Consider the following 25,075-nt stretch of genomic DNA (forward strand, 5'->3'; position numbering starts at 1 on the left):
TGTAAGAGACAATTTCATGGAAATAATGTGTTAAATTATAATCACTTGCAGATCCTGACATTTAATATATTTTGGTTTCTATTACATATGACACCATGATAAAACTCTTCACTTTTTTGGTAGCAGACGTAACTGGACATCTTAACAGTTATTGGTACACGTACCTGTTTCCATTGATTTGCAGCTGGGGGTTTCAGCAATGCCTGCTGCAATGTTCCTTACACATCATTAGTAGGTCAGCACAAACAAGCTTTCCAAGCACAGTGCTGAGTATCTCTTCTGTTCTCTCTGAGAGCAGCTATCTGCAGTTGTCAAGGAAATATTTCAGATGGTGCACTTTGCCTTAGAAATGTGCAGTTTAAATGCAATGGAAAAGGAGCTATGAAAAGATATTAAAAATTAACATTGACAATGGTGTATGGAAAGAGATTTAATTAAAATTTATAGATGTCTTTTATTTAATGTGAATCTCAGGCCTCTCTAAATCAAAATCACCAGCAGAAAATATTTTTAACAGAAAAAACACTGTGGTGGGCATCGTCTGCCAAGGCCCCAAATCAGTAAAATAACTTATGCCTGTGGTTAACGTGTTTGCTGAACTGGATCCTTTGTGCAATGCAAGGGAAAGCTACTAGACTGGGACAGGCAATAAACCGTCTCTTTAGCAGGAGATATTGTAATAAACTGAGGGCAAAATCTCTCTAAGACATTATTACATCTGTAGGATTGCATGATTTTTATTTAATCTATGTCAGATGAACACTTAATTTTCAAAAACAAATCCTCTTTTATACACATAAGTCAAATACAAAATTGCTTTGCAGTCTGCACTGTAAATGAGACAGGGACCAGCATACTTGCAGAACTGAATCATAATTCAGAGGCATTGAGGTTGGCCTGAAAATCTTATTACTGGCACTTCCTGGCAGGTGCTTAATTTTCAACTTGATGTCATAGGACTTTTGCAAATAACAGGAAATGGCTTAGGGAGATTATTTGGTTGATTTGGACTTTTTGCCTTTGTCATCAGAAATATCTCTATAGGCTGCTTTCTTGCACCCCTGCACAAATTCCTGCCTGTGCCACTACTAAATTCTACTGATACCTAGGCATAACCTAGTTTCAAATTTGTTACACTAATCGACCGACTGACACCATTGGTGCCTCTTTGCACTGAGTCTTGGACTGGGCCTTGGGTGCTGAAGCACTTTCACAGGGCAGCTACAAGAGTAAAAAACCATTTCAGGCATCTCCGGTGCATGTTCAATATGTCTTCAGAAATCCTAAAACTTCTCACCATATCCCTGCTGTACTTTTTCTTTTGTTATGCACTGGCTCACTCCACCTGACACAGCTGTGCTAACAGTGTAGGAGTACATGCAGCACAACGTGCAGGCAAAAGGAAGGAGGAGAGCACCCACCCAGTACACGAATGCTGAGACAAACACACAGTTTCTCAAAGACAGCACTAGGAATAACTGAAAAACCCAAATGTAAGATCAGTATTTCCCAGAAGAAATAGCAGAAACAAGAATGAGTAAAAATCTTTTAGCTGAGCATGGATGCACAGGGGTGAAGTATTTTATGTTAGAAAATCCCAGTCTGTGGAATTTCTGTTGTGACTTCATGATCTGCTGTTCACAGGATGTCATCCCCTTGCTTTGGTGGAGGGACAAAAGCAAAAGAGGACAAGAATTAAACCAAATAGAAGGAGAGCAGAACTATTTAGGGAAAAACTAATTAGAAAAAAGCATAGGCCAGTCTAAAGATCAGGGCATGTCAGCCATTAGCAAGCAAAGCAGCACCGGAGGAGCAGATCAGCGGGTCAGAGCAGTTGACGCTGAGGGTGTCCTTTAGCGAGGTATTAAGGACTCAAAAAGGATGGTGAGACAGCTGAATTTTGCTAACTAAGGAACTAATTTCTCAAACAGCATGACCCAGAGAAGAGTTTGCCTGCACCTTACTCGTGCAGAGGTTCTAAGTTCAAATCCTGTGAGGCAGAGATGTGACCAAGCCTCCATGTGTCCTGGGTATCAGATGTGAGGACAGCATTGCCTGCAGGCCCATCTCCACCAGTTCCTCAAGCCAGCTCCTTTGTTTCCTTAGTTCCTGCTAGAGGTGTTCCAGACAGGAACGCACTGCTCCAATTCTGCTGAGTTACATACAAAACCCTTTCAAAATTCTTTTAGTTTGAAAAACAAATCGAAGAGCCTAACGTTCAGTACAACCTAAATGAGTCTCACTTCTGACTTTTGTTTGGCTGGCTGAACTGTACACTGACACAATCCCTCAAACATGGTGTGAAACCCTCTTAGAGCAAGGCTAGTACTCTCTGTTGTACGCTCACCCTCGTATCTATTCATCGAGGCAAGTTCACACTCCAGTGAAAGGAACAGCACTAGTTGTTCTTCTCTGCTTGCTTCAGGAGGCTGTGACTTGCCTATTGTGCATCTGTACTGAGACAGACTGAGAAGGTTCAGCTTTTGACAAGGTCTGCAGAGAACTTTTCCTCTCAGCAGAAACCCAGATCAGCTCTATTTAGAAATACGTAGATGAATCACTGTAAAGGCTGTATAAACAAAAGCATTCTTCCTGCTGATTTGAGGCAGGACAATTTAGTAACATATTTCTGTAGGAATTTAAATCTTCAGTTATTTCTGGAATTCTGACTGCACTGCCAGTTAAATTTGTAATTCAATAAATAGTGATTTTTTGATATATTAATTAAAGGTTACAAGTCACTTACTTTGTATCCCCAGTCTAAAGAGTTGCACAAAAACATTTGTTTTGGATGTCTTTGAAGCTTGTTTTCCAAGATAAGCAATCAACAGTTAACAAACATGAATGGCATTTTTAAACAGAATTTAAGATGAGAAAATAAATAGATTTGTTTTAAGGGGGGGGGGGGGGGGGGGAAGGCCTGTACATGGACAGGAAAGTCCCTGCTTTAACTAAATACGGTAATTAAAATAACAAGCACAATCCTGGCAATAGAGCATTTATTACAAAAAAGAAGGAAAACATTTCACCATCTCGTCTGGAACAGGCAAGGTAACATAATTCTACCTCTATTTTGCAGATGAAAACTATAATGCACAAGTCAGCAATATTCAAATTCAAAAATTCAGATAGAACCATAAAAGCCCAAGTGGACACCCAGAATAGCCTGGATCCTTATCTTGGGCGGAGTTTACCTGACTGTGCCACTGCTTAAGATTAGTGATAGTGACAGAGACCCTTGGGGAGAAAGGCTTTCACTGTAACCATGGGGAAGGACCAGTAACTCCACTGGTTCCCAGTTCATGAGCATACCCTGGCACGACATTTACTGCCTATTCAGCCAACCTGACATCTCCCAAAACCTTGACATATGATCACAGGCATGAGGGGAAGGTGCTGACGTAAACACATGTCCCCCAAAGACTAGAGTACCACCAAATTCTTTCACATAAATAACTGACAACTATCAAGAGTTATATGAAATACTCTGGGACGTAGAAATATGTATTAAACTTAAGGAAATACAAAACCTAACTGTCTTTACAGCAATAATGTATTTAATGTGATTTCAAAGACTGTGGATGCCATTTCTGTCTCTCCCACAAAAGTCATGTCTCATTTATTACAGATTACATGTTGAAGTTTATCTGATAGTGGTCCAGTGTCTCTGATGACTTTGTTTCAAGGAAAGACCAAAATATCTTCAGATTACTGTCACTGTGGCCATGAACACTGCAAATTATATTTATATTATATTTATATAAATATAAAAATATATGTATTTCCTAAATGACACCTAAAAGACAGGTCTGAGTGCCTGCATTTATAAAGACACAGTGGCAGCGCTGGGTTCTTCTGCCATGGCATCCTGTCCTCCATGGCAGGCAAAACCAGAGTTTTAGCAAAAAGCACAAGAAACAGCAGCACACAGAGATGTTCTTCTCTCTGAAGAGATAGACAGACATTCCCAGCCTGCTGTGATTTGCTTCTCAGAAACACCTTCAGATAGCAACTGTATTTAGTTTCATAGAGACTTCAAGAGCCTGTCCAGTCTCTCTTTGAGCCTGTGTAATCTCACAGCACTCACAAATGCTTTGACTGAACTTGGAAAACGTACATAAATTAAGGATGTGAGTCAAGCACGGTGTTCATATCATGCACTGTTGGTGTTCAACATGGGTAGATGCAGCTCTTGTGACAAGAAGAAGGGAATCATCTTCAGGTCTGCTTTTCAGGTGGAGACCTCAACAGAGAAGCTATCTCTGTAATATAGCAATGCTCCAAGTCTTTTCTGACTCCCCTGGTGCCTTCATGTTTACCACAGAATGATTCTGAAGGCTTTGTCACATTTAGTTAAATGCATGTGTGCAAGAAAGATTTTAATTTATAGTAATTATAATTCAGAGGTTAAAAAAGTAAATGATAATATATCAAAAAGTACATTTTTAAATTATCCATTCTGTTTTGACAAATCATTTTTAAGACAAAGAGAAGGACTCACTTTGTTTTAAACTTACTTGTTATTTTGTCCTCTTTTAAATTCTTGGATTTTTCTTCTGAGTTCAGTGAGCTTAAAAGTGCTTTTACAGAGCAAGTGTTTAACATGTGTTGACCATGCAACCAACAGGGTAAGGTCCACAAAAGAAAATTATTTAAAGCTCCTTAAATCAGACAAGAATTTACAACATTCTGCTCTGTTTTCTGGGAATAGTTTGAATGTAAGACAACAAATATATATTAGAATAAAAAACATATTTTAATATATTACAACTGAAAATCTACCGTATTCTTGCAGAGAGATTAGTCCATTAATTCACTGTCTCTGCAGCATCGTGGGAGTCCTAAATTCAGATGTTATATGTAGTAGTTACATGATATTTTCCACAAGCTGATTGTTTGGATGAAAAGGAGTAGGGAAATGAGGAAAAGTGTTTCATAGCATGCTTGCCCAAACTTTAGCTTCCCAGTCAGAAATAAAGGTTCCAGACTCATTGCAGAGTGTCAGAAACTCTTTCTTATTTGAATGCATGTAAAGGACATAAATGCATTCTGATGGGAATTTAAGACACTCAGAAAGAATATTTCTTGTACGGACATGATAAACTGAAACACAATATGAAAATTAAAAGTCTGCTGAAGCAACACAGAAAAGCTGTAGTTAAAATTGTTATTGCATTGGCACCTGAAAGTTTGATCAGAAGTTAAACCCTAAACTCTAGATAAGCATGTTTGCAATGTGAGCAAAATATAACTGTGGCATCAGGTTAGGAGTATGGTGGAGAAATACATCGCTTTTCTCTTGCAGGTGTTAAAAATCAAAATAATATCTTACTTCCAACACTTTCCTTTGGAAATCTGTCACAAGCCAAAGTGTCACATTTTTTACAAGTTAATTTATTATTCGTTTTGCAATCACTTGCTGCATGCCATATGCAGTGTTCTGTGAAACAAGCTGATTACAAAGCCCTGAAACAAACTCATACCCATGTTCAGCCAAAAAAATAAAATAAAATTCTTATGCTCTGTTCACTTTAAAGCAAGGTTTGGAAAGGAGACCTGGGGTATGGTGAACCTGGAACTCTGCAAGACATCAGAGGACTTTAAAGCATACATCCAGCATTTCCAGATGGGAAGGTCTAATGCCTGGTTTCTGAGATATCTTACAGATATCATCCAAGTCGTCAGAGATCATACTGCACACTGCAAAAGCAATGCCCAATAGAGCATGACTGGCAGGTTGTATTCAAAAGAAAATTTAATATGAGTTCAACGGTGGAGATGAGAATCTATGACATCAATGTGTGTGGAGCTTATACAATGCCTGCACCACTCCTGGCTCCTGTCTGCCCCTGACCATGATATTAATTATGTCTGTTCATGTAAAACATTGTGTTTGGTTTACAAAGGGTAATGAATTCTCGTTAAACCTCAGCCTAGTGCTCCTTCCCCTCCCTCTTGCTAGAACAGGCTGCAGACCTGAAGCACCGGAAATGCACTGGTCACTCCGATACCAAGATGAAAAATAATTTTCCAAAACAGGAGGAGGATGGTGGAAACACAAGCACAACCTATCAGCTACAACACAGCAAAGATGACAACGTAAGTGACATGGCTCCAGAGACATCACGAGGCAGCTGCCCTGAAATCTCTGCTTCAAAGTGGGCTGAGAGGAGCTGATCGGGAAAAGGAAAATGCCTTGTGACTTGGCAGTTGCACTTCATAACTACATGTATGCTCCAGAGTGCCTGCTCGTTTGCCAAAAATCCATCTAAGAAAAAAGACCATGCTGGCTATTTTCCATTCACGATGATCTGTCCTCTGACGGGTATCTGTTGTGGGGAGAGGGATGGCTGATGGGCTGTGAGGGCCATGTAAGGAGCGAATTGTGCAAACAGTACATGTGGGAAAGGACAAAGGGAAACTGTGCTGTGAGCTTGGGGACGCACTGGTCACTGCCCATCCTGCATTAAAAGCAGCAGAGGCTGTGTTCATACAGAAGTGAATCATTTGCATAATCTCATGTTAAATTAAGCATGAACATAACTTCAAGCACTGTAAGTGTAATGTCTATACTTGTAACGAGTGGGGTTGTAATGAGTTTAGGAGACAGGAATAATTTTTCAGGTGAATTTATTATTTTACCTGTCATATTTCCTCTGTTTGAACATTTTGCCACGCCAAGCATCTGAGGGTGTCTGGTGCTGCTCTTTGATGACGTGTGGGTTACTGCATTATTTTAAAGACCAGAGACATTAAAAGGAAAATGTCTGCATTATGCAGAAGAACATGATAGCTCTTTGGGGGAAATACCTGTAGAATCTGGAATCCTTTTGCCTTGTCATACAGTGATCTTTGCTCCAGTTAAGAAGCAACTGACTAGACATGTAATCATATCATTTTAAATTTCCTTTTTGTTTGTTTTTGTTTTTTTTCCTTTTCATTAAAAATCTTCTCTAAAAACTTGTTGGCACATCTTTTTAGTCTGTAGCGCATACCATTGCTAATGAGGACAACTGTGGTAGGCTGTAAATAGAGAATCCTATTTAGAACATAAATGCTAACAGACTGGCTCTTCCTCCCTCAAAACCACAGAGCAGGACTGGACCCCAAAAACTCTGCCACTTCCATTGATTCATCTCCAAGTGGCTTTGCATGGATAGCAATAAACATGACAGCAGTGGATGGGGAAGAAAGTATGCATATTAAATGAAGCGGCTGCTCTCAACACACCACAAGCCAGAGCAGGCATGCTTTTGGCTGGCAGCTTTTCTTCCGAGGCACTAGATTCTCTCAGGTTTCTCTTTGTCATGTCTAACTGCCATGTCAGCAGCCTCCCCCTTACCCATGGCAATGGAGCTGCACCTTTCCAGAGCTGCAGCATTCTTTTGTGATCCCAAAGAGACGTCTGCTGATGTGCCAAACTGACAATGGATCTGATGTTTCGTTCACCTTTCTTGCAACTTACAGGAGACAGAATTGGGTTACTGCAAAAGTGTTTCCAGGGTAATGTTATGAATTTTAATATTTGTTAGAGCACACAGGACATGTTGAAAAATACACCACTATCAAAAAGGGGGGTATAGACTATATGGATCCTTGTGAAAACCACCTACAGGAGACAAAAAAATAAAAAATATATAAAAAAATATAAAAAAATAAAAAAATTAGACTGAGGATTCTTATTCTTGAACAGAAAATTAGGTGGATCTGCACTGATGATCTAAAAAGTTAAAAGCCATTTTTAATGGACTGATCTGACCACCTGAATAGAGAATCCTATTTAATTTAGATTATCTGAATTTTCAGTGTTTAAAACTAAACACTGTTGCAGACATAAGACTTAAAACAGGGTCTGAAATAAGGACCTTCTATTCTTCCAGTTAATTCAAAGATGAATAATCTCAGGTATGAAGAAGCAATGGTTTCAGTGAGCTGATAGTTTTATATTTTTCAGCAAGGCACTATTCATTATTTTCACAGCACAGCTGGCAATATTTCCCTACAAAAATACAATATTGAAGAAAATATAACTATTTTCTGTTTGATAGCAATGGATGTTCTAGATCTAAGTTGCTTAGGAAATGATGTTTTACCTTGTAAATATAACATGAAATCACTGTGGGTTACTTTTTAAATGTTACTGTTTCTGCATTTGTCAGCAGCAATGACTTGCATGTTCTTCATCAGAACTTTTTACAGTTCGGTAATTTTTTTAGTTTTCACTTTAATGGACTAAAGGTTTCTGTATCTTTTCAGGTGTTGTTTTTTTGTTTGTTTGTTTTGTTTTGTTTTGTTTTGTTTTCCCCCTTTATTCCTATGCCTGGTGAAAATTCAGTTATTTTACAGCAGTAAGAAGGTAGGTAACATTTTCTCCGTTGTTAACATGTTCTTTCATAAAAGTAATTTAAAATCTGTAATATTTATTGTGTTTGGTGTCTTCTTCTGTAAATTGCTTTCTTTATGTAAGAGAGATGCAGGAGGAGTGCATATGAAGCCCAAACCAGGAAATAAAACCACTGAATTTAGAGAGTAGGTACATCTATGTCATAATATTTGATCTGAAGTCATTTCATTTCCCTGCTCTGTCACAGATCTCTTCAGCAACCTGAACAAAGGCTGTCCTTCTCTTTGAGCTTGAATTTTCCTGTCATTATAAATGAGCAATAGTCCTTCCCTGCCTAAAGGGATATCATTTATACACTACATACTAGAAGAGGTCAAGTACTATATTTATGAAGACTGTGCAAGTGCTTAAGAAAATGAAAGTACTTTGAATGCTTAGAATTACTGTACCAACTTCCCCTGCATAAAAAGAAAGTATGCCTTGAATGTACTACCCTGCAGTGCAAAAGGATAATACCCCTCAGGATACTTTTTCATTGCATGAAATTGCTCTATACTGAAGACTTTCTTTCCAAATGAAATAATGTCAATACCAAAAACCAAGTTAATGTTTTTTATTTAATTGTTTTTTGTTACATTTACTATTTGAAATTAAATCCCTCAGGAAATCAGAAAGAAAAGGTTGATAGAAATGTATAGAGTCTCTTTCATTATATGCAGAGATGATTCCATTAGTAAACCCGGATTCTAAGACATTGTCAGTTATGAATGGACAAATTGTGACACTTTCAAGAGTGTTTGTTAGACACTCCATGAAAATATCCTGTATTTAAACTGTCTCTAGTTGATTATATGCAGAAACTGCAACACTGAAATGGATGATTATTTTTAGAAGTCTTGACTTCAGAATATCAGTTTCTTTTTTGCTTCTGAAAAATCATTAACAAATTCATGTATTTCACTTAATATTTGCAGAGTTTGTTTTTTTTTTAAGAACATATACTTTTGAATTGTCATTCTGCTAACACTGTAATCCATCAGGAGACACAGCTTTAAAAGATACTCAAGATACTTTGATCTCCATTGTAAAGGACAGCTATAAAAGCTATTCTAATCATTATTGCTGATTAAATAAGTGATCTTGAAATAGATTTTGTGATGGTGCTACTCAAACAGGAAAGAGTATCAGTTTAAGTGCAATTTGGGGCAAGTTAAAATTTGGTTTTGATTCTAAGAATGTGAAGTTCTTAAATTTCAGGGAAAAAAATAGACCAAAAATAACTTCTTCACTGACTCTTCTCTCACTTTTACAAGATTTGTAAGGCTATTTTGAAGTTGCAAGAAAAGACAGCTTTACTACTCCTCTCATATTCACTAAGAAAAAAAAAAAAAGAAAAAGAAAAAAAAAAAAAAAGCAAGGTAAGCAAGCAGGAAAACAGACAGTAATAGAGACACACAGAGCTTGGGGAAGAGGCTGACAGGACAGTCTACCATGTATTTGCAGGCCAGATTCATCACCACAGCATATATGATGCAAGTCACTGGTACAACAATCTTCCAGTTGGCAGTGGCTACCAGTTCAGGATGTGGGATTTCACTGCATATGATAAAATTTACCTACTGCTGATTTCCTTACTCATTTTTTTTTTCTGAACTGCACATATTTGTGCCTGTGTGACTTCGTTTGGTGGCCTATTTCCACGTCTACTGCATTCAAATGCCTTAATTTACAATGGAACAAGATAACAAGCCAATATAGGATTATGCAATTATCGTAGTTTCACTAGCAGTTAATGTAGTCTCACTAGCACTTGCTCATATTACAAGAAATTTAAGAGATCTTATTCAAGATTGTTAAAACTTGGTAAGTAGATTACTCTTCCTTTTAAAATACATTTAATGGGAAAGGCCACAAGTAGACCAGAAAGCTAGCTCCATTCTGCAGGTAGGTACTGGTTTTACTTAAAAACTTGTGTAAATATTTTCTTAACAAAACTATGTTTCCAATTAATTGTAATCAAATAAACACCTCAGGCCAAAAATGAAATGTTGCTGCCAAAGTTTTCATAAGCATCTGCAGTTACTATAAAATGCTCAGGCTTTCACACTTCCCTGACCCCTTGCAGGTCTGCCTCATTACAGGTGCCTGAACACCCCCTGAAAATGAGGCTGCATTTAGCTACACAGGTGAATACAAATGTAGTCACCCCAACCAGTACATCCTAGGCCTAATACTCAGGGTGCTCTGATTACCTGCTAAGCCCATAAAATCGCAGTTCACAGCATTTTCTTTCTGGTACAAAATTAGAAGAATTCATTTTAGCTTGAATTTCACGTATATCAAGTTAACACTAAAACCTTCTGGCAGACTGAAACTTAATAAAATGTCACTGTACTTTCTTCACACAGGGAAGCATCATGAACTATTAAAATCCCACTCCCCTTCCCCCTCCCCCCCCCCCCCCAAAAAAAAAAAAAAAAAAAAGAAGTGGAGGGAGACAAATAATAATGGTAGTTTTGGTGTACTGGTACTAAGATGTGAATGAAAATATATGAGTATTTCCTGTGTATAGTCGGAATTGGAATACTGGAGGCGTCTTCCTCCAGAAAGTAACAGCTGTAAGTTGTTTTAGATCTTGGAGGAATGAACTGAAATTCTTCCATTAAAGTCTAAAGAAAATGTTAACATTTTTTAAATGTTCTGGCTAACTTAAGATGTGTTACTTAGCTGTTTCTCCTCCACAAACATCATTCTCTGAGTGTCAGGAACCATGTCCCAACTATCAGAACCAGAAAGCTTCAACAACTGTTCAGTCACAAGCTCTTTTCACAATTGCCTGCTTCCTTTTACCTAGAGATATAAATTACTTGGAAAGCTGTGGCTATTTTGTAGAGCTGAAGCAATGCTTGAATATAAATATGCTCTCAGCAACCAGATATGGTATTAAAACAACTAAAAAATGGTTGAGTTTTCCTCCATTATTGTTAACCACCAAAACACAGCTCTTACTGTTGAAGACTGAAGACACAGATTTTAAAGCAGTTACAGCTGACCCTGTGAAACAGTGAAAGTTATTTCACACTGATCACTCCTAAAGGATACAAAGAAGAACTAAACATAGTAGAAGTTACCTTTTCTCCTCTATTTAAAAGTGAAATATTCTTCACCATCAGAGCTGTCAGAACTTCCTGGTATGTGGGACAAGACAGCTGCTGGAGATACAGGACTTGAGAAAGTGAGTAAATGCAGTGGGGGTAAGTCCCCAGACCATGAAGTTACTCTGTTGAAGAATTTATTGAATACTTGAACTCTCAGGAGAGTAAGGGAATGGTGGAAGTGCTGGAAGTGGTCATGTAGAGCCAGACTGTACCAGAATATTGGGTGGTGCTTAAGGAAAAGGACTGAGCCAGTGTTTAAATTCTATGGAAAGATCTATCTGAGGTTAAGACCTGGAATAAATGCGTGGAAAACTATTATCCAATTACTTGTTCTCCCAGGCAAAGTGATGAAATCCTGCAAACTTGCCTCTGTTACATACTGAAACCATAGGGTCTATGTCAACACTAGTATTGCATGAAGTACGTGTGTGATACTGACATTTATTTACTTGTTCTGAGCCAAGTCCCTCACACCATTCCTCATACATAAAAACACATGCAATCCTAACAATAATCGGATATATTTACACAATTTAGAAATCTTTGCCTTAAGACATCCAAGAGACCAATTGAAACTTTTTGAAAAGAATTTATGTATGTGTGTGTGTGTGTGTGTGTATGTATGTATAATATATAAAATTTCTAAACCTTCAACTGATCTTGCTTGATTAAAAACAATTAGGTTGTGCAATCATTTGGCTCCATTGCTTTTGAAATACTGGGCTACATGAGGGGCAGAATAATTTTAAGCTCTAACCGGTCAAATGAAGGAACCTCGTTTGCTGTTACAAGAGCACCTTCTACTGCCTGGGTAATGGCATTGTGTTAGGAATGTTAAATCTTACCAAGGGAGGTCCCTCAGAACATTAAGTCTCACCAGAGCCTTCATAAGAAGTTTTAAAGTACGATTGCATGTACAATGCTACTAAGGAAATTATGTAGATTTCAATCTGAAACTTGCATTTTTAGAAATAAAGATTCTTGGAGTTTCAGTTCAAAATCTCATATATTTTCATGTTTATACACTTATCCACACAGATGTTTTTTCCCAATTTGAATATGTCATGGATTGTACTTATGTTGAATTTCTTGGTACCGTTTCAGTTCACGAAGCATGGCTGTTTGTACTATTTGTAATTTGCAGGGGTGGAGAATCACATAGCCCACAAACCACCTATTAATAAAGCATCATTTTTAATTACAATATGTTTCCAATATTTACGCATATGTATTTTATGTTCTCAAGGAACAACAGTGTTCTGCCAATCTGTGCATTAAAAGAACACTAAAAGTTGTTTACAACCATCAGATACACTTTGCCTTTATAGATTCATCTGCCAAGGAATACTGGAGCTTTTTCTTCCTTTTTTTTTTTTTTTTTCTATTTTTGTTCTGTGTCTTTTTGACAAATCTGCCCAAGCTGATACTAAAAATCCTCACCTAAATGTCTTTTTCAGGGCAAAAAAAAATAGCCATTCAAAATCTGTATATTAAGGATTACATTAATTAATTCAATTGCAATAAGACACCAGAAAGAAATATTGACCTTAATAAACCTCATGGACACTAAAAGAGATGATTCAGCAATTGAATACAAAACAATAGGCTACAGAAGTCATCCATTAAATCACTCAGTGGTGACAATCTTTTGTGTCTTACAAAAGATTTGTGCACACCATGCCATTTACAGCTTTTCCTTGAATTAGTTACCTGTTTCTCCATTAATATCAGGAACAACTGCCACTAAAGGGTACTGTAGACTCTTGTGCTAATGGTTGGCACTCTCACTGTTCCCTTAATTACCATTAGAGAGGTTGTATCCTCTTCAAGATCTATTCACACTTTCTACTGAACCTCCTAACTCAAATCTCATCCTGGTGTATTTCCATTCCTGCTCTTGATATTCCCTCTGCAAGGTCTCTCACACACACAAAGCAGTTTCACCACGTACACCCACGTTACCCTTGTAATTAATTCCTTCAGTGTCCCTTCACCCATGCAGAGAGACCTCTTCCCAGGGAAGGCTAGTTTCACCTCCTAAGGGGGCCTTAGGGGATGACTTTCTAAGTCTGCAGTCTTTACGGATCATCTTCTTGAAATTAAACATCCAGTTACAGGAAATAATACTTTTAAAGACACCAAATTCCAAATATTTCTTCAAAAAAACAAAACAAAAAAAAACCACTCAATTTCAAACTCCCCTCTCTGCCAACTTATATGTAGATAACGTGTTTTTTTGTTTGTTTGTTTGTTTTGTTTTGTTTTTGTTTTGTTTGCTTGTTTGTTTGTTTTTTAAGGATAAATGTAAGGAAACTTGGAAAATCTAATCCAGAACTGTCTTTCAAATGGTTCCTATTTCAGACATGCTATGGAAAAAATAGCATACATGAATACCGTAGTACACATGGCCACCAATGGATGAATAAAGAAAAGAGATTTTTGTTTTCTTTGAATACCAGCTTGGGACTGGCATTGCAATAATACTGTGTGAGTATGGTTTTATTCTGTCATTTTTTGATGTTAAGCCTTCCAGGAGCTCTTCCATGAATATTGTCTTTAATGCTTTGCATAACCACTTAGAGGTTATGGTACTGTTTGATTAGGATGCAATAAGATAGCTTTGTATATACATTACTGTCACCCCATTGCACAAACAGTTCACCATTGCACTTAAGCACTAAATGAGAAGACTGATTAAATATTTGTCAGAGATGAATATTCAGAACAAAACTTAGCACCTCATTTTTGCATAATATTTTCCCTGATCAAAATTCAGCCCAGTTTAGCTGTTCTCCCTTTTCTAAGAGTGTCTGGATAATATCAAATCGTTGCACTTAGGCTAATTCTGCTCTTGTGTGAGGGAATTCATTTTGACATCATGCTAGACTTGGCATAGTTTTCGGGTACATACCACTGGGGACAGGTGGAATTTCAATAATAACTCTTGTCTCCTTGGTTGTGTTATAAATCTAACCTGTGGAATCCAAGCAGATGAAGCAAAAGTGTGCTGAGGTAAACTGTATTTTATAGAGACTGAACTTTTTTTATTGAGTGTATACCTTAAATCCTATAGGTAACATTAGTTTAACCACTTTTTATGTTGTGAATGATACAGAACAGTGATTTGTTTTTATAACACTTCTTTCTTTTGCCAGCTTCTCAAATTATTTTGTAAGGGCCCGGATATAACAAGAATTTTATAGAACTTTTGTGGAATAAAAAATTCAAGGCATTACTGCAGTTTGTTTATTTCTTTAAAATGAACTATAGTATAAAGCTACTTACACTGCACTTAAAATATTTCCCCCATATGCTCTTAATAAGCAGTGCTGCTGCACTGTGCTGGTATGAAATGGATGAGGGTGACCATCTGGGGCCATTTCTCACACAAAGGGAAATGGCTGAATAATTTAATCATTTAACATGACTGCTACAATTAGCCAAGATGTAACATAGTCATATAATTACTCCAAATATAGACTTTTTGAGAATTCGAAGAGCTTGGCTGGCTGTTTATAAAAATAGTTTTATTCCCCCCTCCCACAAGCAGTTTAGCAATAAGGGCTCGCGTCCGCTCCACTGTCTATTTTTGCCCATGTGTTTGTGCATTGTGTGTTGACAACTGTAGCATGTTTGTACTACAAACTGTGCTTTGAATGAGGCCTTAAATCTGTTCAAGTTTCCTAATGTGAAAGGAATGTTGGCATAGCTAGAGAGAAAAAGAATCCCTTTTAGAACTCTTCCTGCATGGAGAAAGAAACTTTTTTTCTCCACAGTAAATGTGATTTGAATAGAACAGAAGGACTAATTGTTTTTCTCTTGTTCTGGCACATATGTTGTGAATCGGGTGTGACCATATTTAACTGCAGCATCTATTCAAATTGGTAGCAAGTAATTAAGCGCTACATAATAGTTGTATTTGCAAAGGAGCTTTTGTACAGCCCTTGCTGTAGATTTTAACACGTAACCTTTGAGTAAAATGCTTTTCAGTATTTATTTATTTATTTAAAGACAATATATTTAAATATATATTTATATGTAATCCTTAACAGATAACTCAAAGGTAGGTAATGTAAGTGACAGACATGATAATGAACTTTGATTGCAAGGAGTAATTTCTTTTCTTGGTGTCTTTGGTGAAGACAACAAGGAGTCAGGCTTAAATTCAAATGAAAGATACTTAGAGTAGGCATTTTGAAAAGAGCTTTCTAATTTTAAGGACAAAGTGGAAGTGTAATAGATTGCCTATTATTTGCCTTGTAATAGATTGCCTGTAATAGATTACTGAGTCTACATCATCGATATTTTAAGGACATACCACATAGGTATCTGTCAAGAACAACCATGATGCTATTGATTCTGCTGTAAATGAGGGAATGGACTGCCTAATCCCCTCATATTGATGGAGGTGGTTATGGTAGGTTTAATGGTTTAGGTAATGGTAGGTTTAAGGATCTTTGCTACTGCTTCACCAGAAAACGAGTCAGGCCCTTGTATAGGCCCTAATGCTACAGGCCTCTCCAAGACTGTGTCAAATACTCCACACATCTTTGGATGTCTTCAGCAGGAAGTGCAACCCTCCCCATACTTCTCCCTCCCCACTCTACAGCTTCCGTACACCAACATTTGCAGATGGTCATCCAGAGAGAGCCCAAAGCTGCCCCTCCCTGTGCCAGAGCTGCGACAGTCCTCCTCCCCCACCATCAGAAGGGAAAGGCTGGTTTAGGTATTCTGGATGGATGCTGCTCAGGCAGGCAATTTTGGGCAACAAGAGTCAGTCAGAAAACTACAGTTCCTTTCATCACTTGTAGGTATGGGAAGATGAGAAGATGTTTTAGCAATGTCTCTTCATGCTTGTCCTGTTCTTATGCTGTTGTCCAGGCATCTCCTCTTGTACCTAGCCGGAGACAGGGATTTGATCCAGTGAGTTGGCAGTGCCTTCAGACAAAGTAGGGGCATCTTACTGGATAGCTGTGCCATGCTACTGCCCATCCGGTCCAAGGCATGGTCTGAGCTTACTGGCTATCAGGGTGGTGCTGACCACCACAGGCTGCCTCCCCCAGGATAACACGCAGCTAGCTACCTGCAGTACCTCTTGGCAGCTGCTTCCCACCCATCTCCCCACAGCAGTGGAGGAGAGAGCATGGTGGTCCCAGGGCCCCACAGGCAGTGACAGCCCATCATTAATGGGCCAAAAAATCAAGGGAAGACATAACCCTTGCCAGGACTCATCCAAGGATTGCCTGCTGAAACCAGGAATGATAGCAATCCTGCACATGAACTGCTGTGCTCCTGCAAGCCTCCAGTCCTTCAGAGCCAAGGGGTGAGCTCAGTGCCATGCTGAGTCTCCATGGAGGGCCTGGGGCAAAGATTTCAAGAGGCAGGCCTGCACCCCTGCTGTGCTTGGCACTGAAGGTGGGTGGCCATGTAACTCGTGCTTGTAAGAATGCAGGTGGTGGTGGAGAAGAGCATTGCCATGACTGGCTGCCATTCCTCAGCTGATGACCACTGAACACTCAAAGATCCTTCAGCCCGAGCATGTCTTTCACATGCCTTAGGCAGCTGCACTTCACTTCTGGACATGGCATCATTCCCCTAGCCATCACCCAGAGCATTCAGGGCAAGGAGGAGGCCTCAGCACAGCATCTGCAAAGAGATATCTGGTAGGGCCACATCAGCTCAGTCCTTCCCAGGGGGACTATTTCTAAAGGCAAGCGAGTCTGCAGCCAGACTTGCGATGTGCTCACTTCTCCAGAGCTATAAGCCCAATGCCCCAACTACTCCATAACCCTCAAGCACTCCCCTCCCACCCCATCACCTTAGCAAGTGAAAGGTACAAAATGTACAGAAATATGCACATTTCCCAGGAGCACTGGCACAGGACAGTAGTGGACATGAGCAGGGAGCAGGAATCCTGGAGGATCTCCCAAATGGATGCAGCCTATACCCTGTCTTATGGTATCCCCATCAAGGTCTGGCATGATGCTGATGAGAAGCTTCCAGTTTAGATTCCTCTAAAGTGATGCCCATTCACACAGACTGAAACTTCTCCACAAGCTGCATCAATGCATGGTAAAATGGAGGCAATCAGGTCATTGTAAAAACACACTACAGTTCCAGAATAAATTGCTAGTATTAACGCAGCTTTAACACTCAGATGTCAGGTGAGATTCTCTTTTATTCCTTTGTATCTTCTTTCCTGCCATATTTTTGCTTTCTTGTTCTGTGAATTCCTCACAGCAAAGAATAATAAACAAGATTATAATAGGGAGAATATGAAATCTATCTGTACTGTTTGGAGCAGGCTTTCAGAAGCAGTAAAACATCACCAGTAACAAAGAAGAAAAATATCAACATGAAGATCTTCAGACTAACTACTGCTAGTGCAGGGATGTCCATTACCTTTATGGCAGGTTTTTGGTGATTTTTTATAATTCACATATGTATATGTACACACATAAATAGTAACTTATATACAAACACTCTCTTCTTCCTTTAAAATTCTTCTCTTCCTTATAATTTGCATTATGCAATTTAACTACACTAAAATAAAACTAAGGTTATGAAATGAAGCATTCAAAAGTTAAGGTATATAAAATTTAATTTCATCTAGGCAATTTTAATTCAATGTCCTAACACTATGTATTATATTTTTGTTGTCTAATTGCTCGATCATTTACTGTATTTTCTCGTGGGAAAATATATTGGATTGTTTGTTTTTTAGTCTATTAAAACCACAGTTATTCTATCTTCTGCATCTTCTTCCTTTAATGTACTTTTAATAAACATCATCAAATTGCTGCCATTAATGCATAATTACACGAAACAATCCTTAAGTCCTTTGTAAGTAAGGACTTTGGAAAATCTCAGTTGGCACTGAGCTACTTCTGTCAGTAATAAATGTATCGATGTTGCATGTATTTAATAACCAAAGCTCTTCATTCATATATTCCTTTTCTGCAAGGAGGAAAGAAAGAAATTTTTGTTGTGATACCAAAAGTATATAGTACATCGTCTGCTTGTCTAAATAGCTCTTCATTTCTAGAAGTCTTTTCAAGCTAGCTGCTAGTAATTAATGACCAAATATTTGAGTACGTTTGCTTCAGATATGGGATATTCAGACAGAGATGGAAAAGTATTGAAAAGGTGACAAGTCATGCATAATTTTGACTTTTAGAGAAGTCATTAACATTTATTGTCTGTATCACTGACATTTCTAAAAATGTCATTCGTATTATAATGTCAGTGTGACATCAGAAAAAAATACTTGAATAAAAAAAATAGATAAAGCTTATCTTAGTGAAATGTCATGAGACCAAAGAAGATATGGAGAAAAAAGCATTTCTGTTTATGTTATGGAACAGATGAGACAACTAAGTTTTGCTACTTGCACATTTCAGTCTCCGTGAAAGAAAATCTGCATCTTATCTGGTAGTCCACTATGTGCATCAAGCTGTTTGGTATACTGCAATGGTGCTGCAGTTTATTTGAGATGGAGTGTATCTATTTGTCTATTTCTTCGTTCATTCATCCACTCACTCCTCCTTTTTTCCAGCAGTCAGGCTGTCTGACTCCTGCAGATCTTCTGCTTTTTGTCCCTTGTTACAGCAACAAGCTGCCACATAGCTGACCCACAAGCATCCACTGCTGCCCTCAGAAAACACATCCTTAGCAGAAACCATCTCTTTTTCTGAACATCTTGCCACTGACGGAAGATTTTTATCCTTACCTCATCAGGTCACAGGGCCTGCAGATATAAACTCTGGCAGTTCTTGATCTTTTCCCTTCTTTCTTCCACTCTATTACAAGGAACCACATTTGCATTAAAATCAGACTTTTGACTAACTTCTGAAGTTCTTCTCATTTTATCTTGGTAAAGTTCTCCTAGACCTTGAGAAAAGTCATATGGTTTTAAGTTGTGTATTATGAAAACATGGAAGGGAAACTTTTAATAAAATGTTAACTTTGGATGCAGCTTACGTTGCATGCAAATAGTTCAAAGGAAGGGTTTATAAAGTTATATATAGTGTGTGAAGAAATATGACTTCTCCTTCTCATTAAAAAATGTTTTTGCTGTAACAACAGTCCTTATAAAGTAACTGCATTTTGATGCTTTTGCTTCTCTTGGGAAAACCACTCCTTTGCTTGTTAAGTCCACATCTGCACAGAGCCAGAAACGGCAGTGGAAATAAAACATTTAGTAGCTGGTTTATTTCTATTCCTAGCTTTGTTTTTTTGGTTTGGTTTGGTTTTGCTTTTTCCTTTCAGACTGGCAGACCTAGGAGTGCTGGGAAGACAATGAAATCAATTGCTTATGGGGAAAAAAAATGTCTTTCAAAGGTTATCTTTCTAGGTGGTTAAAGTACCACTGTTCTCCAAAGCTTCTCATCTAGTTTTCTTTAGCCAGAACACTGCTGGTAGGCAATGTATGGCCTAGTTAGGTAGACAAATGAAACAAGAAAGGCAAAAAGAATGAAATATGATGTAAGTTGATGTGCAATTACAAATTGAATAAGATTCTGTCTCCTTTGCAAAACCCTTTACAAACGTATCAGTAATGCCTAAGGGTTAAGAACACAGGTGTTTGTTGTTGTTTTTCCAATTCCAACGGGTGTCTCATTGGGTCTGAGTACAGAGTAGCTAGCTTCAAAAGGCCTGCAGGGAGCCCATAACTCTCCCAGCTGCAGTGGCCCTTGCCACACCTGGCCCCTGACTGCTACTAGATGGATTTATCCTCAGTCAGATGACTGCAGAATTTGTTTTTTTCCTGCTCCTCCTGCCACAGAGATGCTTGTAGATGGAGAACAAGCCTCCCTCCCCAGCTATGACTTCTTACTGTAGCATTAGCAGCAGGGTAAATTTTGTGTTCATCCTTACCTGCCATACTGCATTGCACACAGTTATCTATTTATAAGCTATTTCAGCAGGAGGCACACAGCCTGGGGCTACTGCACTTCTTTGCCAATTACATCTCTGTGCCAGTGGCAGAAAGATGCAGTGGCAGGGACTGTGCTTTGGCATCCTGTGCACAGCCACCAGGCTTGTGGCGCCTTTGGGCTCAGCCATGTCACCTCTGCCATGGGAGCAGTGTATTTGTTTCTTGGGGGAAAAGGAAGCCCAGCTAGATCCAAATCTAACGGGAAAGATTTGACGTTATGAAGTATTTATGTCTTCAAGTTCAGTCACGGTACTGGCTTTTGGTTTTGCTTGTTTCTTTGTTTTTCCAGAACCACCCATTCAAGAATCTCTAGAAAGGAATGTTGTATCACTTTCTTTTTATTTTTCTCCTTCCTATTTGTTACTAAACCTGGAACTCTGATGTTTTTTGTGCTAGGAAAGGCAGCTCAGTTTTTCACACTGTCATCAGGAACACGATCTTTAGCACAGAAAGAAAGGGCAAAATGGTCTTCAGGAATGAACACATATCAGCGTTAACTAGAAAAAAAAATCTAATCTTCCACTTGTAACTTCATATGGGGATATTTGTAAAGTCTTAGACAAATCACATCTTTTCTCTGCCTCAAATTTCCATCTCTAAACTGTAGCTAAGTGCAGGAATTAACTATGTGACAGGTGGACAGGGAAAAATAACTGAGGAGCAAATACCTGAATTCCTTCTTACTCATTTTATACATTTATAAATGCATTTTCTTGATTTGCAGTATTTCAGTGAAAGAAGAATGAATGGTACTTTGAAGAATTACATCAAGGTCAAATATTGTATTTGGCCTTTAAAAACAAACTTGATCGCTGTTTTAGAAATGCCTGAACTAGACAATCAATGCCAAATGCTACGTTTTTCATGTTCAGCAGTATTCTTCAATAATTGCTTCAGGACTCATACAGAGAAAACAGCACACAATGAATGCAAGGTTCTTATTAATACTTTGACCAAAGTCATATGATTTGCCATTCTCCTTCTTAGAAGTTTGGAAGCTGTTTTTGCCTTGTTTTCTGCTGTAAGAGTTCTGTGAGTGAAATACCACTTACATATTTGCCACGGTTCTTGAGGTTTACACATGGGCTATCTAAGTAATAACTATCAAGGTGCAGTATATTTCCTGAGGATTAATGACTGGCTGGGAGGAGATGAAGGTCAGCAGCACAGCCAAGGATCATTAACCCAAGCTGGTCATTAATCTCAAGAACTTACCTCACGCCAAGGTCAGTATTGTTATTTTAAGCTGTAAATGAAAAAAATGTGGCCAAGTGGATTTTTATTTGATAGTTTTAACCATAATGTCTAGCATATTTTAGAAGAATTAATTATAGTCAGGTGAATTAGGTAATCAGACCACCAGCCCATCTTTCAGAGTTTGATTAGTCTTGGTTTCTTTAACATATGTACTGAGCTATGACAGGCAGAAAGTATTTATAACATTTTTTCTTAGATGTGCAATTGTTGTAGACCTATTAAATAGTGAGCTTGCTTATGTATCCATTTACAGGTTTTGTTTCCCATCCCTAATTTTATCTCACAGAGCTTATTAATATGTCTCAACATTTTTGTTTGATTAAACATCTGTTAAGTTTATTACAGTTTTGAAAGTGATGTTTCAAAACACTATTGTTTGTAAAGTGAGGGTATTATAGATAACTACAGAGTGCCTATAATTTAGGGAACATTTACTTCAAGATGTGCACTATTCCCTTTAGGTGAAAAACTTAATGGCAATTTTGATGTATAACTACTATTCACATTTGCATTTATGGCAGTCTAGAATTTAAATTAACACTGCCATTTTTGTATCATTTTCTGTACCACTTCTGTAGATACTCTGCTAATTTGTACGTCTGTATGCATTTGGGGGGGCTTAGAAGTCTTTAAATTCTCCACAATTAGGTAGAATGCAGCCATCAGCTCTGTTGTTGCCCTGCTTCAGGACTGCAAACTTCCCCACGCTTTCTGAAAATAAGTCTCCAAAAAGCAGATACTACCAGGCCTTGTCTTTAGGCAACAAAGGTACCCTAGGAGATCAAATGTGCCTAAATACCTCTCTCCTGGCATATTCTGAATTTTTAACAATACAAGTGGCAGTTGAAAACACAAAGATTCCACACACACAAAAAAAAAATTATCATTTATCTTATACCATACAAAAAAATATATGGATCTTTCTAAAGCAAATAACTTCCCTGTTTCAATGTGGAGTTTGCCAAGTGCTTTAAAATTTTTCCTCTTGCTAGAAAATTTGTCCCTGTAAGTTCCTTCTCAACTTCTCAGCCTTTGCAATTTTAAATCCCCACTCTTATTTTCCTCTTTTCTCCCAGCTGGAGATTCCCTGTTGAAAGGGACCAAATGGGGTTTTGAGTTTAGTCCCTCAAGTTTACAAGCAACTGTGCAACAGGCACAGACCTGCAGAGCTTTGACTGCATTTGCCCCAGTGCACCATAGACCACAAAATGCTTTCCAACATTTCTTACAAATGTTAACTCCACAGTGAAAGACCAAAGCCAAGGTGTAGCATGCTACACAAAGAATAGGAATGACAAGAATCAGTTGCAGCCATTTGTCTTGCTTGGCTACATCCTGTTTCCAGATGAGGTCAATATGCAATGCTTTAGAGCATGGCTTACCAGCCAGGCACCTTGAAGATTTTTAATACAATTCTAAATCACCTCATTTATTCTTACTGACATATGTTATGTCTCTACTTGTAACATATTTTCAGCATTTCCTTTAAAATATATTAACAGGTGTGCATGTGAAAAAAAAAAATGGACAGCTTAAGGAGACTGTTGTTGCTGGACAAAGACCCAGTTTGAGTGCAGTCCAATGAAAATGTTACATTATATAGCCTTACGAGCCCCCCCCCCCCCCCCAAAAAAAAAAAAAAATTCCTCATATCTCACATTTTGACTGCAGATCAGGTTCTTTCAGCCAGAAAGAAGCTAATCTTCAGGCTCCTTCTCACTTTCTATATTAGTTTCTTCTTTCTGTCTTTTTTTTTTTCCTTTTACTTCTCCTTAAAAAGTAAAAATAAGAATAATAATAAAAAAGGAAATGTGTTTAAATAAATTTAAGGTTAATTGAAAACCTGCAAAATCCATGAAATACAGGATTGTGTTATAATTCATGAAGTGCTAGCAGATGTTTGTTTCTATAGAAAGCTATTGCAAGTGTGGAGTCAAATCCATAGTCTTTAGCATTAAGTTAGAATATTTTAGTGGCAGTCTTGTCTTGATTGTCTTGTAATAATTCTACTAAAATAGCCTTATACAAAGACCTATGACCTGATTTTCTATGATGTATACTCAGTTATGTACAGCTATAGAGACAACATATTTTGCACACTGTTTTTTTTCTTATGGTCTGTCAAGATGCTTTATTTACAAAACCCTCATGAAAATTTTCCTTCTGATGTGCCTGATGAAATGTTCTATCTAGTACCTATTAAGCTTGCAACAACACTCAGAATTTTGGTAGACAGCTGTCTAAACTCCCCCTTTTGAATCATTAGTGTAATGGAGTCATTATGAAAGACATTTCAAGGTTGTTTTGAAATGAAAATCCTTTTTAATATCTCTTTATTAAATTTTCATATTAAAATACACACAGGGAAAACTGCCACCCAAAATGTAATTACATGCAGATTTTGTTTTGTTTCATAACAGTTGCGCTGACTATCTGAACACATTACATTGTCCAGAAAATAATATGGATAAGACTGTGCTGGCAAAATATTCATAATACATCCAAACAAAAAGATAAAAAGAAAAATAACATTTAGAAATGCAAGAATTGTGGCCTGTTAATCTAAGATTGGTGACAATGTAATCAGTACCAGCATTATCAGCCAGAGGAAGGTACAATCTTCTACAGGGTGGGTATTTTTCCTGATGTTTTAACAAGTGTGTTGTATAATAAAGGACACTCAAGCAAGTTTTTAGGTGACAGCTAACTGAGGGGGACCAGTTCTGTGCTGGAAGGATGAAAAACAATGGCCACAGGTTGAAACAAGAGAGGCTTGAGCTGGGTATAAAGGAACAAAGCTCTCACCCTGAGGAGAGTCAGGCAGTGGAGCAGTTTGCCAGTGAGGTTGTCCAGGCTCCATCTTCAGAGGGTTTCAAGACCAGCCTGGTGAACACCCTGAGCAGCCTGGTCTGCTTCCAGAGCTGGGTCGGCTCAAGGCAGTAGGTGGGACCAGAGACCTCCTCCCCACTAAAGTCACTCCTTCAACTGGTAATTAAATCAAAAGACTTTTTACAGAAAGAGCAAGATTAAGAAATATCACCTCAAACTTTCTCACAATGTTTGGATATCCTTTGGATAACCAAGAATAACTTAAGATAACTCAGTTCAAATTGAATCAGTGAGTTTCTCCCAATGTTCCTGGTGCAACGTCCTTCGTTGAATCAACAAAAAATGTTCATTCTCTATCAACAACTCTCAGTAGTCATTCTTAATGTAGAATAACCCCATCAGAATTAAAGCCAAGTGCATAATTGTGCATATTTTTTTAATAACCTGACTGTTTAATATATCTTATTCTAAATAACCATTTGTGGATGGCTGCAAGCCTTGAAGCAAAAGGGTTGATGTTTTAAATACCTGTTCCTTAAATTGCTTCAA

The 25,075-nt window shown here is 38.0% G+C and overlaps 1 long non-coding RNA gene across 2 annotated transcripts in view; it reads right to left on the reverse strand.

The window, feature by feature from the left end:
- The window catches only part of LOC119715599 (uncharacterized), a 30,257-nt gene that overhangs the window by 3,024 nt on the left and 2,158 nt on the right, over positions 1-25,075 (reverse strand). Inside the window, exons 2-5 of one of the 2 annotated variants that reach the window (XR_011804312.1) lie at positions 24,503-24,682; positions 23,356-23,468; positions 19,232-19,301; positions 165-302 (exon numbers count right to left, since the gene is read on the reverse strand). This is a non-coding gene — a long non-coding RNA (uncharacterized lncRNA). Of the gene's footprint in view, positions 1-164; positions 303-19,231; positions 19,393-23,355; positions 23,469-24,502; positions 24,683-25,075 lie in introns of both variants that reach the window. The other variant, XR_011804311.1, reaches the window with a different exon arrangement.

The sequence above is a fragment of the Anas platyrhynchos genome, chromosome 1, assembly GCF_047663525.1.
Source record: "Anas platyrhynchos isolate ZD024472 breed Pekin duck chromosome 1, IASCAAS_PekinDuck_T2T, whole genome shotgun sequence".
Lineage (NCBI taxonomy): Eukaryota > Metazoa > Chordata > Aves > Anseriformes > Anatidae > Anas > Anas platyrhynchos.